Below are 17,375 nucleotides of genomic sequence, written 5' to 3' on the forward strand. Positions count from 1 at the left end.
CTGGGTAAGAAGACCCGGGATCTGGATAGGAGTGTTGGACAGACCGGGAGGTGTGCTGGTATTTCAGAGATCCACAAACATGTGTGTGTGCTTGTAAACCCAGGGAGTGGTGTGTGCAAGTGTGCTTTCTCTAGTGAGCTCCTGCCTCTGACAGCTGAAGAGCAATGGGGGACTTGACTGCCTACACTTACGTTTAGGTGAGTCCTGGTAGTGTTATAAGTTGCTGCTGTTTGAGGGCAGTGCCTTGTCTGCATGTGGCGATCAAGTGTGTGTGTGTGTGTGTGTGTGTGTATTTGTGTATTTGTGTGTGTGTGTGTATTTGTGTGTGTGTGTGTGTAAAGAAGCAGCTGTGCCTGTAGACCTGAGAGAGAGACCCCCGGGCCTCGGAGTGCACCACACTGGGCTCCAGCAGCCAGTCAGGAAGAACGCCGAGCCTCAGGTCCACAGAGGGTGGTGGCCACTTAACATTTCTTCAGAAAAGTCTTTTGTCTGTTACCATGTCACAAGTGAAGGAATGCTGGAAAGCTGACCTGCAAGTGAATAGAGTACTTTCAACCTGGCCACAGTGTCTCCATGTTAACTCAATCAAAGCATTTTGTCACATTACTATGTGCGTTTTCATCGCAATATCCAAAGTTTATACTTGCAAAATTTTATGTATGTTTGGGTTGACAATCTGCCCTATGGCAGATGACTGTAAGGTCTACTTTATACTAAAGGAGAAGCTACAGTTTTTTTTTCAATTTAAAGCAAAAAGATCATCTTTGCAAAGCACCTATAATTTTACCTGCAGTATCTCAGTATCTCATTGTATTTAACGCATGTTTCACTATAGCATTACTGTTCTGAAGCATTTTTCAGGTGTTTCTTTTCTCTTTTTCAAACTCTACATTTTTTTCTATCATTTGTCATCTTCCTCCCTTGAGAACTGTTTTTCAATAATTGGAAGATTTTCCAAAGTAGTAGATGTTATGTATTATTTTTATAAATCATATGCAATAATTCAATGCCGTATTGTAATAAGAATCTACACTAATTTTTTTTAAGTGATTTATTAACAAATCTCTCAGGAGGTTGGAATTCTGCAAACTTTAGCCTTATGCTTGACTGTACATTTGATGCAGATGTTAATGAATCAATAAGACACACTTTCATGTCCTAATTCCAATTAAAATCTTTGAACTGCGTGAGATGAACCCAATAGCAAGGTAAATAATTATCTTTAATAATCTATGTGTAGATGCATAAACAAATCTGTACCATTATAAACGGTTGTGTGAGATGTGTTGTTTTCTCTGCACATTCAGTAAGCTTTGAAACAGAAGAATTTCTTCTCTTTGACCTGTGACAGATATGAATTACAGAATTTAAAAGTTTGTTATTCAGAATTAAAACTAACAAAATCTGCCTGTGAGTAATTTAGGACATTCACATTTTCAGAAAAAGAGTTGCATTTATCACAATGACATACAGAAATATTGTCATCTTTGAATGTCCTGCACATATTTTCTCTTGGTATCTGTAAATATTGTTTATGTAATTTTTGATAATTTTGAACAATTGTTTATAATATAGATAAATCTGTATATTCCATCAGCTTTGCTGAAACTCTGCAGGCAAATTTGACTGGGATTGAATGTCCAGAAAGCTTTTTCTGTATCCACTACATTTGCAGAATGAACCTGATTTGTCCGTAGAAGATTTTTTACATTTTTGAAAAGTACAGCCAATTCAGTTATGGAAATATTACAGTTTCTCAATTTTGGACATTATAAAGGGAGCCATATCCTATTTTAGGTTTTAAAATTTGGACATTAGGGAACTATATACTCTCTTAGCAGGCACGTGTTCATTGTAGGGAGGCAATAGGCTTTCTCTGTGAGGTAGCCTCCTTTGTGAAGCAGCTTGAAGACCAAACACCGTAACTCTCTGTATAATAATGAGAGTCTAGGTACCTAATATTCCCATTAGGATCTGCGTGGCGTTAAAAGTTCAAGGCCAGGTTGGATGGAGCCCTGAGCAACCTGGTCTACTGGAAGATGTCCCTGCTCATGGCAGGGGGGTTGGAATCAGATGATCTTTAAGGTCCCTTCCAACGCTTGCCGTTCTATGATTCTATGATATTAAGCACAAGAGTTTGTCTACAGAGGTGGTTAACTCCAGGCTGCAAAGTAGGCATTTCCTTACTTGGAAAGCAGAAGTAATTATCATAAAAGTAACAATGTGTCATTTTAAATCCCATCAGAGCACCTGCACAGAAAGGTTTAAGAAACTCCCATCAAATTACAGTGTGTTCGAACACACACTCCCTAGTTACTATAAAATTATCCCAACTTAATTTGGTAATATTTTAGGGCAAAGATCCAAGATATTATTAGTGCATTTCCTGGAAAGCGAGTTAAGAGTGCATCACACAGAGAAGGGTTGGGAAACTGAACTCCTATTTCTTGGGCACATGCTTTAAACTGGAATGTTGTTTAAAAGAGAAAAAATGGAGAAAACAAACAAATACCTGCCCCAAATCCTGTAAATGATTCATCTGTTCTTGTTTTAATTCCCTGTTTTGGCCACAATTTAAAAATGTATTTTTGTTGAATCCATACATTCCAAGTACATTAAATAGCGACTTTGAGACCTGAATCTGAGATTAGACAGTCCCCCACGATTCTCAAAATCACATTAAAATTTATCTTTGTTTTCTGGGTGTTTTTGGCTGTTCGGATCACTTCAATTTTCATTTGTTTCATACATGAAAATGAAAATAAGGTTGAAACAATTCTCTTAGATTATGTTTTTCCTAATTCATCTGCTTATGAGTCATTTTATTATTTAAAGTGGAATGTTGGTTATTGTTTAATCCACTTCTGAAGTGTAACCACCTTTGGAACAAAATGCGAAATATACTCAACTGTTGTGCAGAGGTAAGTACCAGAAGGTTTGAAAACTGAACCTCAGTAACATCAGGAATTTAAATAGACAGTGTATGATTTTCCAAGCTACAATTTCTCTAAAAGAACTATGAGAATGACATATTCAAAAAGCCCACACTGTGTTTGTTACCTAAAAGATTGCTCCTCATTTGTTACAAGAATGTAGATATTTGTGTGTGGTCTTGTTTTACTGAGGTCAGAAACTTTAATTTACTGAGAGGGAGTAAGGTGTCTCCACTTTATTAGATAACTGCCTATTTTTTTTTCAGGAAAAGAGAACTGTCCTGTATTCAGCTAATTGCACTTTTTTCTGAATTGACATAAAATATACAGAGGGCTTTTTTTCTTTCTGAATTGCTACAAAAAGAAAATGGCTGGAGTTCAATCATCACTGGGTTTAGAACTTTGTGGTTTTGGTTTTACCAACTGACATTTTTTAAAATTACTATCCTTATAAAAGCCTTGCTCGGTTAACAGGGAATTGAAAGAAAAAAAGGAGAAATAGTAAACAGCAATTTTTCTTCACTGTTTTAGCTTCTGACAATAGAACTATGTATGATGTTCAGCATGACATATTTCTTCAGAAATAATACACTGCTGACATTAAACCAAGTAATAGCAAAGGTGGAGAGTATGAGATATATCTCACTATTTGGATAAATCAGTTCATTTTAAAGTTACTGCATTTAGTGTGTGGATTTTGCAGTTATCCTATCTGGTTGATCAATTATTTCTTCTTTAATGTTATCTGAGGTAATTTATGAACCTTTATATTCATCTCATTCTGAGATGAAATGATCTAGTTTTACTCGTAAGACTGTAACTAGTACACTGCTTTAAGGTCTGATGTTTTTGAATATGCTTTGCCTGTGCTATCCAGATTTCATGATTTTGAGCCAGTACATGTTACTAATATTTGAATATAGTTGGAAAGTTCCATACTTTCAGAAGATGAACAGAATTCATAGCTTCTCTAGGGAATGACCTGTAACAAAACAGTATAGAAAAGTCATCTTGATGTAAGCACTTTCTAGTAGTTTTCCCCATATTTATATTTGACAGAAGATGAATCTTCAATAGCATTTTAGTTTGGAGCAGTAACGCACTTCTGAAACAGCCTCCCTAATCCCACTCATTTATTGTGATTGGTTTTGACTGCAAAGTGTATATAGACATATAAACAAGATTCCTTTCAGATGAAAGCAAACTGGAAAATCTGTTCCAGCTGAGCACCACATGCTTTCTTGTAGCGCAGACATGAGACTCCAAAACACTAAGTGGGATCGTGCCACTTCAGTGCCTACTAAGCACTCATACTAAAAGAAGGTTTTCAAAATGCTGAGAACTCTAATCATATCTGAAATGCTGTATGAGAAGACAAAACTAATTTGTGCTTTAGCATGTGCTGTCAACCTCCAGCCCCCAGGTTTTACAGCTCATTGTCTTCCACAGAGATTTTTTCTTGTCTTTATATCATTTCCTGTCCTCCTTTCCTTTTCCTTGGCTGCCTTATCTTGTTACTTAACCCTTTTCCTTTTATTTTTTTTGCATTTTTCCTTGTTGCTTCATTCTTTGGCAACCTATCTCTGTTGGGCTTACCAAAGGTTCAGCGTGGTTTTATCTGTGGTCGTGAGAAAAAAAATGTTTCACATCAGTTCACATGTGGGCTGATGGCCTGGCTCCCCCTCAGCCTGGCTCCATCCCCACAGCCCTATCCATCCATCCCAGGGTGGTATCAGACACTTGTTCCCCTCACAAGGCCAGATACCGACCCTCCACCTGTGGACTGATGTCCCAGCCTGGCCTTGGCTCAGGCTGGTCCCTATGGAGCTTCCTGATGCCTGGGGCTGGGGCTGCCCCAGTGCCCCTTGACTGCCCTGTTCCTGGCTGGGAAGGTGGGTCGGGCTCTGTCTTCCAGAATCTACCAGAATCTGCCCATCATGGGCTCCCTCCACTGCTCCCAGCCCCCAGCCCGGAATGAGCTGCTGGCCTTTGCAGCACACTGGCACTGATAGTTTAGTCCAGATGGTCAGACTAACTGCAGTGCCATATAAACTCCCCTCATCCAAGTGTGGGTAATGTAGCTGCAGGGCCTTTGTTGCCTTGACCTGCTAATCCACTTGTAATCATCACACTACTTATGAAAGTAGTCACAGAAACAGAAATGTGTTTTAAAACTTTAGAGAGAGACTATCTAATCCCTGTTGTGCACAGTATAAGAGGATCACTGCATAATCATGAAAGTTCAAGTGGGTACGTATGCTTTGCCACTTCTGGTGAGGGCACCGAAATGAGTGGAATGTTGAGGAACTCTCACTCACAGAGACTGGGAATTGCCACAGACTGTCTGTGTGTTTAATGAAACTCTATGAAATAGTCAAGATAAAGTATTTTTTTAACAGTTATTAAGTTCTTACAGCATTGCATCAAATAAACTAATATTTTATTTTATGGATAAGTCTAAGGAAAGAACTGTGCTAACTACTGTTAGGCTAATCGCCCACTTTGGTACCTTCAGCTAAGAGTAATTTCTCTCACCTTTTTAATTCCATCAAGCTTCTTGAGTGGCCCATTGTTCTGTTCCATATCTTTTGAATTTGAACAAGGAAATCAGGAGAGGAAGCCCTATATTTCATCTACTTTCTTGTGTGACAAATGCTATTTTTCAGTCATTCTTCCCAATCTTATATTCAGATGTGGAAGACTGAAAAAAGTGATGTGATAATAAGCATTGTTCTGACTGATTTTTATCTGAAGATGAAGTTTCTTCCTCATTAAGGTAACAGCAGTATAAGTTGCCTGAGAAAGTAAGCGTTACGTAGTTTAACTAATTTGCTGCTTTTTGGTTTAATTTCTTGGAGTTGTCTCATCTATGTTTTGAAGTTTAAATAGAGATGTTTTAAATTTATATTAGAATTTACTTCATGTGAATGAGAAATCTAGTTATGCTTCTTCATACCTTCCAGCATCCCTTCTCACCTCTTTCAGCAGTTTCAAGATTTTACAAGATACTCAAGGGTATCTTATGTTGAAGATGAAGGCCACAGTAATGTTTCTTAACATATACGTAAGCAGAAATTGGTGGTGGTGGTGGTGTTGGTCTCTGAGACACTGAATAACATCGACAGAAACGTTAAATTTTGTCTGTTGTCATAGGTTTCTGGTGTGCTTGTCCATAAGAGTTGGACTTCTGAAACTGAAATATAACCAGCCATTTATTTAATATTACAAACAATTCCATAAGATAACTCCCTCTTGCAGATGGGCACTGTATTTATCATAACAAGTACGTTCACTTATTGTTGACAGTGACAGTGATATGCATCCATGGATTACTAGCTCATGCAGGTTACTTTTCAACAAACTGTCAAAGTTACTTCACATGATGTTCACGTTACTTCCTCATATAGATCCATTAAAAAAATTAATCCACACATAAAATACTTCTTACTGAGTTTTTTTGAATCCTTTTCCAGCTACACAAAGTCTAGTTTCCTTCCTTTCAATCCTAGAAATACATTTTGGGATTTTTGTTTGGTTTGTTTCTTTTTATTTTTTATTTATGTTTTGCAATTATAAATCTATGGTTTGGGTATTAAAGGAAAGCTAAAGATCTTCCTAGGTATAAAATGCAGTTCTATTAAGCTGAGGGTTGTGTGACTTCCTGCAATACCATAAATTCATCCAAGCTAGATTTCATCTTGGTTTATATATTTTTATATGTTTCATACAACCGTAATCTGAAATGAATTTCTAATAGTTAAGTGAAAATGGGAAATGGCTGTGATAAAAGGTACTACTCATTTGCAAAAATACCAGACTAAATCTTTGTGATTGATGCTATTGCCACAAAAATAGTTAAAGATTTGACAATTCTAAAATATTGCAGTTCCTTTAACAAATTGCTAGAACCTATGTATTTTATGTCTCTGTCATCTTTAATTTACTCCTCAAATTATACTAAAGCTTCTTCAAATAAGGTCAATGTTTCACCACCAAAATTAGTTCTTTAGAAAATCCTGAGGCTTATGATATCTTCAATTTCATCCTATCAGACATGTTAAAAACCTTTACCTGAAGAATTACCTCACTACGTCCTATTTTTGTTGTCACTTGAATGAAGATTTATTCTTCAAGTCTTAATTTTTATTGAAATAATATTCTCCAACTGGATTTTAAGTTTGCATTAATCATTTTCCATTATATATATTACAATTAGTCATGCTTTTGCTATAATCTCAAAACCATAATATTGTAAATACTACTGACTATGTTTTTTCTTTATTAAAAAAAAATCATTTTCTTTCCTTGCAATGACATTGCTACACAAATTGGAAATGCTTCTCTACTGCATCGTGCTTGAGTAGAAAATTAAGTTGTACATTCTCAGTTTTACACTTTTTAAGTATGTTTTCCCTTCACTGAGACTGACGGTGAAATTTGCAGGGGTTTTATTTGTTATGTTTTTGTTTATCTTTATCTTTAGTTGAATACATTGAAAATGGAGGATAATTAACACTAAAGTGAGTTGTCAAAAAGGGTTGTCTTCAAGATGTGAAGAGTCCAGCTTTCCTTGCATTTGTGCTGGAGGTAACCATGAACAATTTAGCTGAAGCTGATTGAAAGCAGAGTGGCAAAATGGAAAACTGGGGTGAATATGGAGTTGCCCATGACAGTAATGGATGAGCAAGCTCCCTATGCTTACGTCAACCCGTGAGCTTTTCCATCTTATTTTTTCCTTCTGTCCTGTTGAGGAAGGAGAGTGAGAGAGCAGTTGGATGGTCATCTGACAGCCACCCAAGGTCATCCAATCAGATAAGTAGTGGATCATAAGACCATAAGACTATATTGGATATAATTTATGTAATTATTTTAGCGTGGTTCCCTAAATGCCTACAATGCCTACACAATCTGAGCATTTTTACTGAACTGGTGATATACACAGAAATTCTAAAATGTGTTTATGTTTTGCACCTGCAGTCTTCTGAAGAAATCTTTTTAAAAGCACCATGTTTAATCAGTAAGTGTTAGGCTATGGTATGAGCTGAAGTAGACTGGATATCTCTGCTGTGCTCAGTAGCTGAAGTTGAATGGGCCAGGTATAGGTGTGGCTTCTGGTTACAAGAAGAACTGTCGCACAGCAGGCGGTGCCATTTGGGAAGAGTGACTTACATCCCTATTATCAAAATGTAATTCTGTTTTTAAAAGGCTAGCTGAGTGTGTTATGTTTTCATTTTGACATTTGGCAGTGTCTGTATTTTTTACTTTTTTGGGGGGGTAAGCTTAAGAATGAGAGTAGCTGAGGACCCTCCTTCCATAGACACTTGAACAGAGATAACTTAGTTTGCTCCAGGACCCATGCAGCACTGACACTGATACTGAGAATTCATTCCAATAAGGGTTTTCTTCACTCTAAGCTGTATGTGTCATAAGAACACTGAATTTAATTGGAAAAGTTCCAGTTCATGTTTCTAAGCGTTCATTTTATCTTTCCCTATTAATGTCTATAGTGAAGCTGAGAACCTTGTTGCTATAAATCAATTGTGCATTGATTCTTGAACCAGTTAACTGACATATTGTTTTTTCAGCCAACGATTACAGTTGCATGTCTCTTTTCTATATGCTGCAACCTAGGAAAATGTTTGTCATGGCGTATTAGCTAAAGATGTGCATCACCTATTCAAAGTCATTAATTGATCTACCTTATGCCACAAATTAGCTAAATAATAGTATGAAAAGTGAAAAAAATCAAGTTACCTGCCATTAAAAAAAAATTTCTATCATTAAAATATTTGTAAGCCCATTTAAAATGCTTTAACTAAAGTTATATCTAGGTTCATATGGCCCATATGAGTAGATTATGTTGTATGGTTTTATTCTGTTTTTCTAGTACTTTTACAGTTTATTAACTTGCTGTTAAGTGTTTTAAGAAATTCTCTGTGCTAAATCTTCTTTGACGCATTTCTGTGTGTGAAATGTTCTTTGACACAAAATGGAACTTCTCTCTTTCCTTAATTTTGATTAATACAATTTTTTCTAATTATTCTAAAGATGCAAATCATTTCTATTTAATATATTATGTCTTTTATATTTATCTCTGGTTAGATCTGGTTATTCTACACATAGTTCTTACGCAATCTTAGACGATTCTACAACACTTTTTTCTTTGCCCTGTACCACTTCACATATCACTTATCAAGACTCACTTTCTTTGAAACTGTTTTCATTCCTGTAAATATCTTTATTTATTCTGCTAGTGCTCTTTACTGTATTTCATTTTTCTTCTGAAGACTGTTCAGTACATCAGTCTCATTGCTTTTTTTGTATAGATCATCTGCTGCTTTTTCCTCCGCACCTCCATTGAGCATGATGGTGGGACCAGGTCCCGTGGCAGCTCTCCTTGCTGCCACCTGTTTTTTTTCATGACATTCTCTTTCTGAGTACAAACTTTGCATGCTTCTCAGTTCTTTGCTTGGTATTGGTCCAATTTCATTGACTACCTTTGAAAAAGGTGTCTTGGTTATGCAACCTTCATCTGCTATTTTCTTATCTTCTGATCCAAGATTTAAGGGGAAATCTACAAATTCTTGTCAGTAAAGTTCTCTGGCAGTGATATCACGTGCTATTTGTTCTGCGTTGGTCACATTAAAGAGAAATTAGGGCATATTAGCTTAATCTGTATTAGCAAGTAGTGTGGCCCAAAGTGTTTAGCGTCAGACACTTCCTAAGCATGTAATAGTACTTGCAATGACTGGGGTAAGAGTGAGTATACTGCAGATGGGGAAGTAGTATGCCATACAGAGCTATGTTAATGATGACAGGAAAAAGAGAGGGACAGTATTCCCACTCTTTTTCCACATCCTGTTGAAATTAATTATATACATACACGTGTATTTATATATATAAATATCTATGGATAGAAAATAGAGGTAGAGCAAGACATAGATACAGATATGTTTATAATAACCAAATTCTGCAGGAAAATTTCCTACTTCTGTTAGTGTGGAATGCTTCCAAAATATTTCTTAGCATAGTACAATGGATGTAATGGGAGAATGTGTGTGAGAAACAAAAATATACGTTTGTAATCTATATTTTTTTAAACTTCTTTTAGTCTACTCAAGATAAAATGTGCACTGTGAAAATACATTCATGAAACTCAAGAGTAAATAAATTTCATGATGAATGATTTGGTTTTAGAATACTGAAATGTCTGAAGCACATTTCAAAGAACCTCTAAGCATATATTACAAAATTGTTTTATTCAAGCATATTTTGTAAAAGGATCAGTTCCATATGAAAAAAAAAAAGAAAAAAAAGTTCTTTTAAAGTATTGCAGATGAGATTAATGCACTGAAAGCAATGTGCATTTGCAAAAAAGACTTTTACAGCTAGATAAGCCTAATAAATCTAAATAGTGCTATCAGCCACTGTAGAACCTAAGCCACCTCTTTTGTTGATAAACATTATTTCAGCAATTGCTAACAGTAATAGTTGTTCTGGTCAAATTATTTCTTATACTTTTTGACTTTTCTGAAAGTTCCATTTAAATTATATAGAAGTTGATTTATATAAATATAAAACTGTAGATACAAATTCTAAACATTTTTGCAGATAATACAGTAGAAATCAATTAATATTACTTAATTTTCAGATAAATTAATTCAGTTTCTCTCTCCAAAATTAGCCATTTTGCCTGAAATACTTTAAGACAGTATTTCAAAATTAAAAAGAAATAATTTTGCATTGTTTACTATTATTATGTTCTTAATATGGAATAGATAAAGATAGAATGATGGCATATACTTTTCTAGATGCTGACCCTAACTACCAGTCATAACTATACAGAACAACACAGATGTATGTTTAAAACAAAACATACATTATTTTTATCCAAGCTTCCCACTTTAAACATCTAACTGAGTCTTGACTACATGTGTGAAATCTAAAAATGAAAAACAGAAAAAATGATCCTGGTCTCTGAACATGATGTTATTTATCGCATACAGCAACATATTGCATTGGTATATGTATGGGTGCAGATTAGATGGAAAAATTAGTCATACACAAAGAGTTTAAAAAGAAGAACTATTTATCCAGTCAAGGTCAGTCTGCCACAACTATTCTCACTTGAATCATATATGTTAAAATATGATTTGGAGAATGCAAAATGTTCATATAGCTGTATATCTATCTAGAACTATTGCTGTTTGAGCCTAACAATGTTTAATGGATGACTTGCTTTAGAATATGTTTTTATATCATATGTGCATCATAATAATAGCCAGTTGTTAACAATGGACAGTCCCTTGTCTATTGTCAATCATATCCGAATGCAAGTGAATACAAAATCTATCCCACACTTTTTAAGTTATTTTATTCCTTGAACATACTGAACATGTATGTGAGTAAAGATTGACATTTTGACAGAATAAGAAGCTAAGATCTTGTTTTTTTCTTCTTTGTTTCAACAGGAATTTGCGTGGTGGGTTTTATAATCAGACACCCAACTTGTTCTTTGACTTGGTAAGAGTACTACTGGACATTGTGAAAGGTAATTAAACTTCACCTTATTGTTTCCACTGATTGTGAAAAATTAAAGCCATAAATTTACAGGATTAAATTAATATAAGCAAAACTCCTGCCTTTCATCTTGACAATTGTAGCACTGCAAAACTTTTTAAGCCTTTAAGCCTTTATTAATGGAAGCAAGAAGACAATGCATTTTTCTGTTTATTTTTAATTGAGCATCATAGTGAAGTGATTTCGTCTTTGGAAAAACACACATTTGTATCTTCATTAAGCAAACCTGATGTAAGACATGTATTATTTTATGAATGTATTAAATTAATAGTTTGTGATTGACATGGTTGTTTTAAAAGACAGACTACATATTGTGCATATTTACAATGGTTCCAAACACAAACAAAACTTTCTAATATTTAAGTTATAACAGATATTTTAATATTTCTTAGTTTTATTAGGTTTCAGAGAGTATGTAACAGTTCTAAATCTTTTTTAAGGTTCTCTATGTTTTTTTTCTAAAGCAGTGGCAGCTACTAAGATAAATTCTTTGAGATGTGGGGTCTTATTGTCTAGTGCTCAATAAACTTCTTTGTGTTTAGCAACTTCTCCCCCTGAAACAACCTCATTTTATAGCCCTGTTGTTATGTTCTTGACCTTTGCCATGGCTACAACCCTGGGGCATTTAAGCTGTCAGATGAAAAAGTAGAAAAGGAAAAAGGCTGGTGAAAGTTGTAGAAGGCAAAAAGCTTTGTAATGCGCTGATGAGTTTCCTGCCATCAGATAGTTTTCACTTCACTTCCATTGCTGTCACTTTTCCTTAAATAATAGGGGGACTTTTCCACTAATGGACAATGGAGGCTGTTTGCCTAATGAGAACTTGCAGGGGCAGCCTGCCATGTGTCTTTATCTTTTAAAATGAGGTGAAACAAGCTTGCCTGGCTATAGATAAGTGGCTAAGAAGCAGTCTTATTCAGATGTACCTGTCAGTAATTTATCTGGGTATTTTTGTATTCATATATACTGTTCTGTGTGCAGTAGAGCATTAAATTGCTTTCCATTGCGAGCAGGTCACATTCGGGGTCGTCAGAACCATGTTACTGGGTGGAACATGCTTGATTCATACAGGCTGTTTCTATCAAATCTTGGCAGCTGAAATCTCTAATTAGAGATTTTACACTAGATTTTTTATGTTTCTGGAAAAGCCGATTATTATTTAATAAAACATAGATAACATTCTGTGGAGAGTTTATGCGTAGCTTCTATAAGATCAAATGAATGGCTCCTGATTGTTGTGTCAAGATTCATAATCAGTCTTTTAATTTTTATAAGTAAAGCTTTTTGTTGTAATTACTATATATTAAAGATAGAATAAATTTCTTGTTTTGTCACTCAGTCATATTTTGGGCATCACAGGAGAGTGCTGTTGGAACAGAGAAATAAATCTCAGGCTTATTTGTGTGGAAGTTTATTCAAACCTAAGACTGTCCTAAAATCTTCCTGAATTCCTGATCCTGAAAGTAAATAATCTTACAATTTTAAAATAATGCATTTTTTCTAAAAGTCTATTAGCATGTTTGCAGTGGATAAAGGGCACATTAACTCAAACTATATTTTTGTTGCAATGTAATTTCTTTCTCCTAGTGGGGGTATTAGAAAGATGGTTTGGTGCATTTTGCTGCCATTTCCCAACTAATGATATTAAATTAATGCAATAAAGTACATGTAAACTATAACATAACAGCAATATTTCTGGTATATTAGCATTTTTTGTTCACGATCTTCATAGCTGCAAAATATTTCCAGAAATCAATTCATTATTTTCAATTCAGAAGTGAATGTTCTATACTGAAATGAAGCGTGAACTAAGCCAATTAGTGTCTTTCCACTTTACAAGAACAGTTTATTGTAGACCAAATGGAAAACATTACACTGCATGGATTAAAAATTATTCCTGTCTCTCTTTCCCGACCACTTCCACCACCAAATGGTATTTTTACTGTATTAGTACTTACTAAGGATTTATGAAATACAGCTAGTTAGATCAATTGCGTAGAATCCACAGTTTTTAAAGGAAAAATCCTCCACACCTTCCAATCTGTAAATTAAGCAAAGAACTTCAATCTTGTGTGTATATCTAATAAACAGTGGTGACAAATACAGTACATAAATTTAAAAGCATTTATAGACACAATTCTTATTAAAATTCCTCTTAAATTCTTAAAATTCATAGTTCTTCTTTTTAAAGAGCACAGTACTGAAACTTATGTCTAGTTAAACAATATTGCAAGTTAACTATGAGTTTCAAATATTGAACAGTGTTGCAGTTTGGCCATGGCCAGCAACAAAGGGCCACACAGTCATGTGGGTGGGGAGGAGAATGGAAAGAAAAAGGCAAAAACTCGTGGGTTTAACAGAACAGCAAATGAAGCGAACAGTAACAACAACAATACTGATATGGAGAATATACAAAATAAAAGAGTGGAATGCACAGAGCAACTCTCACTGCCTGATGCCCTGGCACTCCCAAGCCACGACTGCCTTCCCCCTGGCCAGCCCCCCTCCCTGGAACCTGGCGTGGCGGCTCATGGTACCGAATACCCTGTTCAGTTTGGCCAGTATGGGTCAGCCCACCCGCCTGTGTCCCCTCTCAGCTTCTGGTGAAAGTTAACCCTGTCCTGGCCGAACCAGGACAAACAGGAAAAGGCATCACATGAAAACCCAACATTTTTCCTACTTTAGAAAGATGAAATATTCTGTCTGTTGACTTTTGAGCCTATAGTACTAAAGATGTTAAACTTACTGAATACTGAAAAATCCATACCCAGTAATTAATAAAATATTTTTCCTCTTTAGGTGAAAATATTTTTGGCTAACATTTATATGTACATTTTTAATCTGGGAATTATCACCTAAATACCGTAGAAGTTCTTTCAACTTTTGTGTCATTTGAATTTTTTTTTATGTTCTTAGTTAAATTTTTTTATCCCAGCTGTGCTCATTTCTAGGTAATGCATGGAAAGCAAAAGAAAACTAGGCACAAGACAGTTTATCTGTTGTAACTGTATTAGTACTTAAGGAAAAAGAAATTCGCATTTTTTTTAGGTCTTTAGAACATCAGTAGCAGTCTAGGAAATTACAATTTTGAGACCTATTTCTAGAAATTCATGCTTCACTGGTAGATTTCCATTTTCTTCTCATGGTCCATAAGGTATAGGAAAGAAAATGGGCTGTCTGGTGATTTCACAGCAATATTTCCGTTTTGTTTATTTCTTTAAGCCTGATATTTTCAGTTTTCTTTAAAGGAAAGAAAGAGATGCAGGTATTAATCTCCTTCTGAATAAAGTAGAATTGCTTCTCCATAATTCCACATTTAAAAACTACTTTAATTTTTTCATTTCTGAAGTGCTCTTGTTTTTTTAGTCTCTGGGGACAAGCCTATATATATCGTGCTGTAAATCTTTAATAATTTCTCATAGCTGGTTATCTTTTCTAAACGTATAAAAATGATGATTTTGCTTAAATGTGAACTGAAACAGTCATCCACTTAAAACAATATTGAATATTTAAAAGGGGAAAAAAGTTTCACTGCTTTATCATAGCACAATATAATTAGAAATTATGTAAATATGTTGATAGTTTGATAGAATCCTAAAGGAAACCCCTTGTCGCAACGAAAGAAATGAGAGGCAATCTGAATATCCAGAAGAGGTTTATTTAAAGATTTAGACTGATAGTGTCCTCCACACTGACTAGAAAGAGAGAAATTAGTAGTCAGGATCTGTGATGAAACATTTTCTTCCATTCATACTTCCACATACTGAAGTTACTTACGGGGATGCAACAATATGAAGAGATTTGTGTCTTCCCAGAAAAGTCATGTGGTCATAGGACAAAGATTTGCCATACAAATATTTTCTAAAAGTTTGGGGCTTTTTTTGTTTTTATAATCTTTTGAAATCCTCTTGCCATTGTAAAAATATAACTGAATATTATTTCATTTTAGTAAAGCTTGCGAGAACCTGTGGCTTTCTGAGAATCCAGTGGCATCCTTACTCACTGATTTAAACACTAGATCTGCTTTACAAACATTCACGACTCCTCTGTAAAACTTTATATAAATCTCAGTTACCTGGAAATATACAAGAATCTGGTGAAAGAGGTTTTCTGGAAATCAGAATTTGTGCTTAATGTAACATACTGAATTTATCCCCAGTCAAAGCTTTCATTAGTCCTTCAGTCTTCTTCCTCTCCCATTTCCCCTCCTTTTTCTGCAGTATTCCGGAATCAAGATTTTTTCAAACAAAGAGACAAAAGAAAAAGGCCATGCTTACCAGCACTTACGGATATAAAAAACCTTCATGCTATGGTCAGTGCATTGCTGACTAAATTCATTAGTCTGTCAGAAACATAGCAGTTTCTCATCCTGTTCAGGGTAATGGATGCATTAACTGAAGCTGCTATGATGGAAAGACATTTTTTTTTCTTTATTTTTAATAGCTTTTATTTCATTTTAGCTTTTCTGGAACTGTGGCCATTGTTTGCAACTGCAAGAAAACTCATATTTATGGAATGGGAGTTACACCATCCTACATCAATTATATGTAGGCTAAGTGCTTTATGAGATTTATTGCTTAGCACCCCACAAGACTGACCCTTCAAATGTAAAACTACTGTTCTGGTAATACACAGGATATTACAAACACGAGAACAGTAGAAACTTTTGCCGGATCCAGTTTTTTCTTTAAATACACAGTGACACTATTGTACTGGCTAATTGGTTTGTGCGGCATTATTCCAGCATAAAATAACAGACATAAAGCTTCTGTGAACTGTGACTGTTGTATCATCCTATTAGTTGCAAATAGGATTGCTGACCATAAAATGCCTTTTCTGTAATGAGAATCACTGCTGTATTCTATAAAATTTAATTATAAATTGACTAGTTCAGCTTTATATAAGGCCTTGGAGACCAGGGTTTTGGCATGGCAATAAAGGCAGCTTAAAAATAAATTTTCTCTTTTCCCTTAGATCTGAAAATCAGGATTTGTGTAGATAAAAGTATGTTGTGCAAACTATACGTCATTTCAAGAATTCTGTGAAGAAGTCTGCATGTACCCTGTGTTTGTATGTTTCATTGTCAGGTGTGCTTAAATCATGACTCTAATAGGTAAAAGCTGGATTTTGTAGGCCACTGTTGAACATTTTATTCCATATGTCTGCCTAAATACGAATTACTGTATTCATCATCTAAGAGCACATCAATAATTTTTTGCATGAACTTCCTGAAACTTGGAAGAAAATTGGAGAGTCTGGGCCTAAGGTGAAAACTGCAGAAAATGCCTATGCCTGAACTCATTAATTATTAAATACTACAGATATTCTTAATATAAATAGCACAGTGCAATGCACTTCACCAGCTGACAGGCTATGGATGTGTTGAAGACAGCTAGTAAAAATAAATCACAAAAGTTACGCTTTCTTGCTCTTAGCAGGGAAATTTGATTCAGAAAAAAAGTATCTAAGTCTAATCGGCTACTGTGAATGTCAGAATTATGTTTAATAACATACATATCTCTCAACTGAGTACTATCTTTTGGATGATTTATGGCCATGCATTTGTCTCTAAAATGCAACTTTTAGTGACTACTTATTCTGTGACTGCCTAACATATTTATTTTCTACCGCAGTGTAGTTAATGTTTCTTTTTATTAGTTTGAAGTTTGTATGTTAAAAATATTCTGAAGTGTTGTATGTGCAACTATTATATAACATATTACTGAATCATTTAACTGATCTTTAACTGCCACTGTAAAAAGCACTTCATTCTACTGCTTCTCTATGCAAACTGAAACCCAGGAATCTTCTTTAAGAAAGCTCTTACATTTTTTTTTTAAAAACCCTTCTCTTATCTTACATCTG

General features: G+C 35.0%; 1 protein-coding gene across 1 annotated transcript in view; it reads left to right on the forward strand.

Annotated features, from left to right (window-relative positions):
* Window positions 1-17,375, forward strand: part of MGAT4C (MGAT4 family member C) — a 449,137-nt gene that overhangs the window by 203,853 nt on the left and 227,909 nt on the right. The window contains exon 3 of the mRNA XM_009945269.2: window positions 11,405-11,484. The gene's annotated coding sequence lies outside the window, so the exon portion shown is untranslated. The remainder of the gene's footprint in view (window positions 1-11,404; window positions 11,485-17,375) is intronic.

This window comes from Opisthocomus hoazin, chromosome 8, assembly GCF_030867145.1.
Source record: "Opisthocomus hoazin isolate bOpiHoa1 chromosome 8, bOpiHoa1.hap1, whole genome shotgun sequence".
Taxonomy (NCBI): Eukaryota; Metazoa; Chordata; class Aves; order Opisthocomiformes; family Opisthocomidae; genus Opisthocomus; species Opisthocomus hoazin.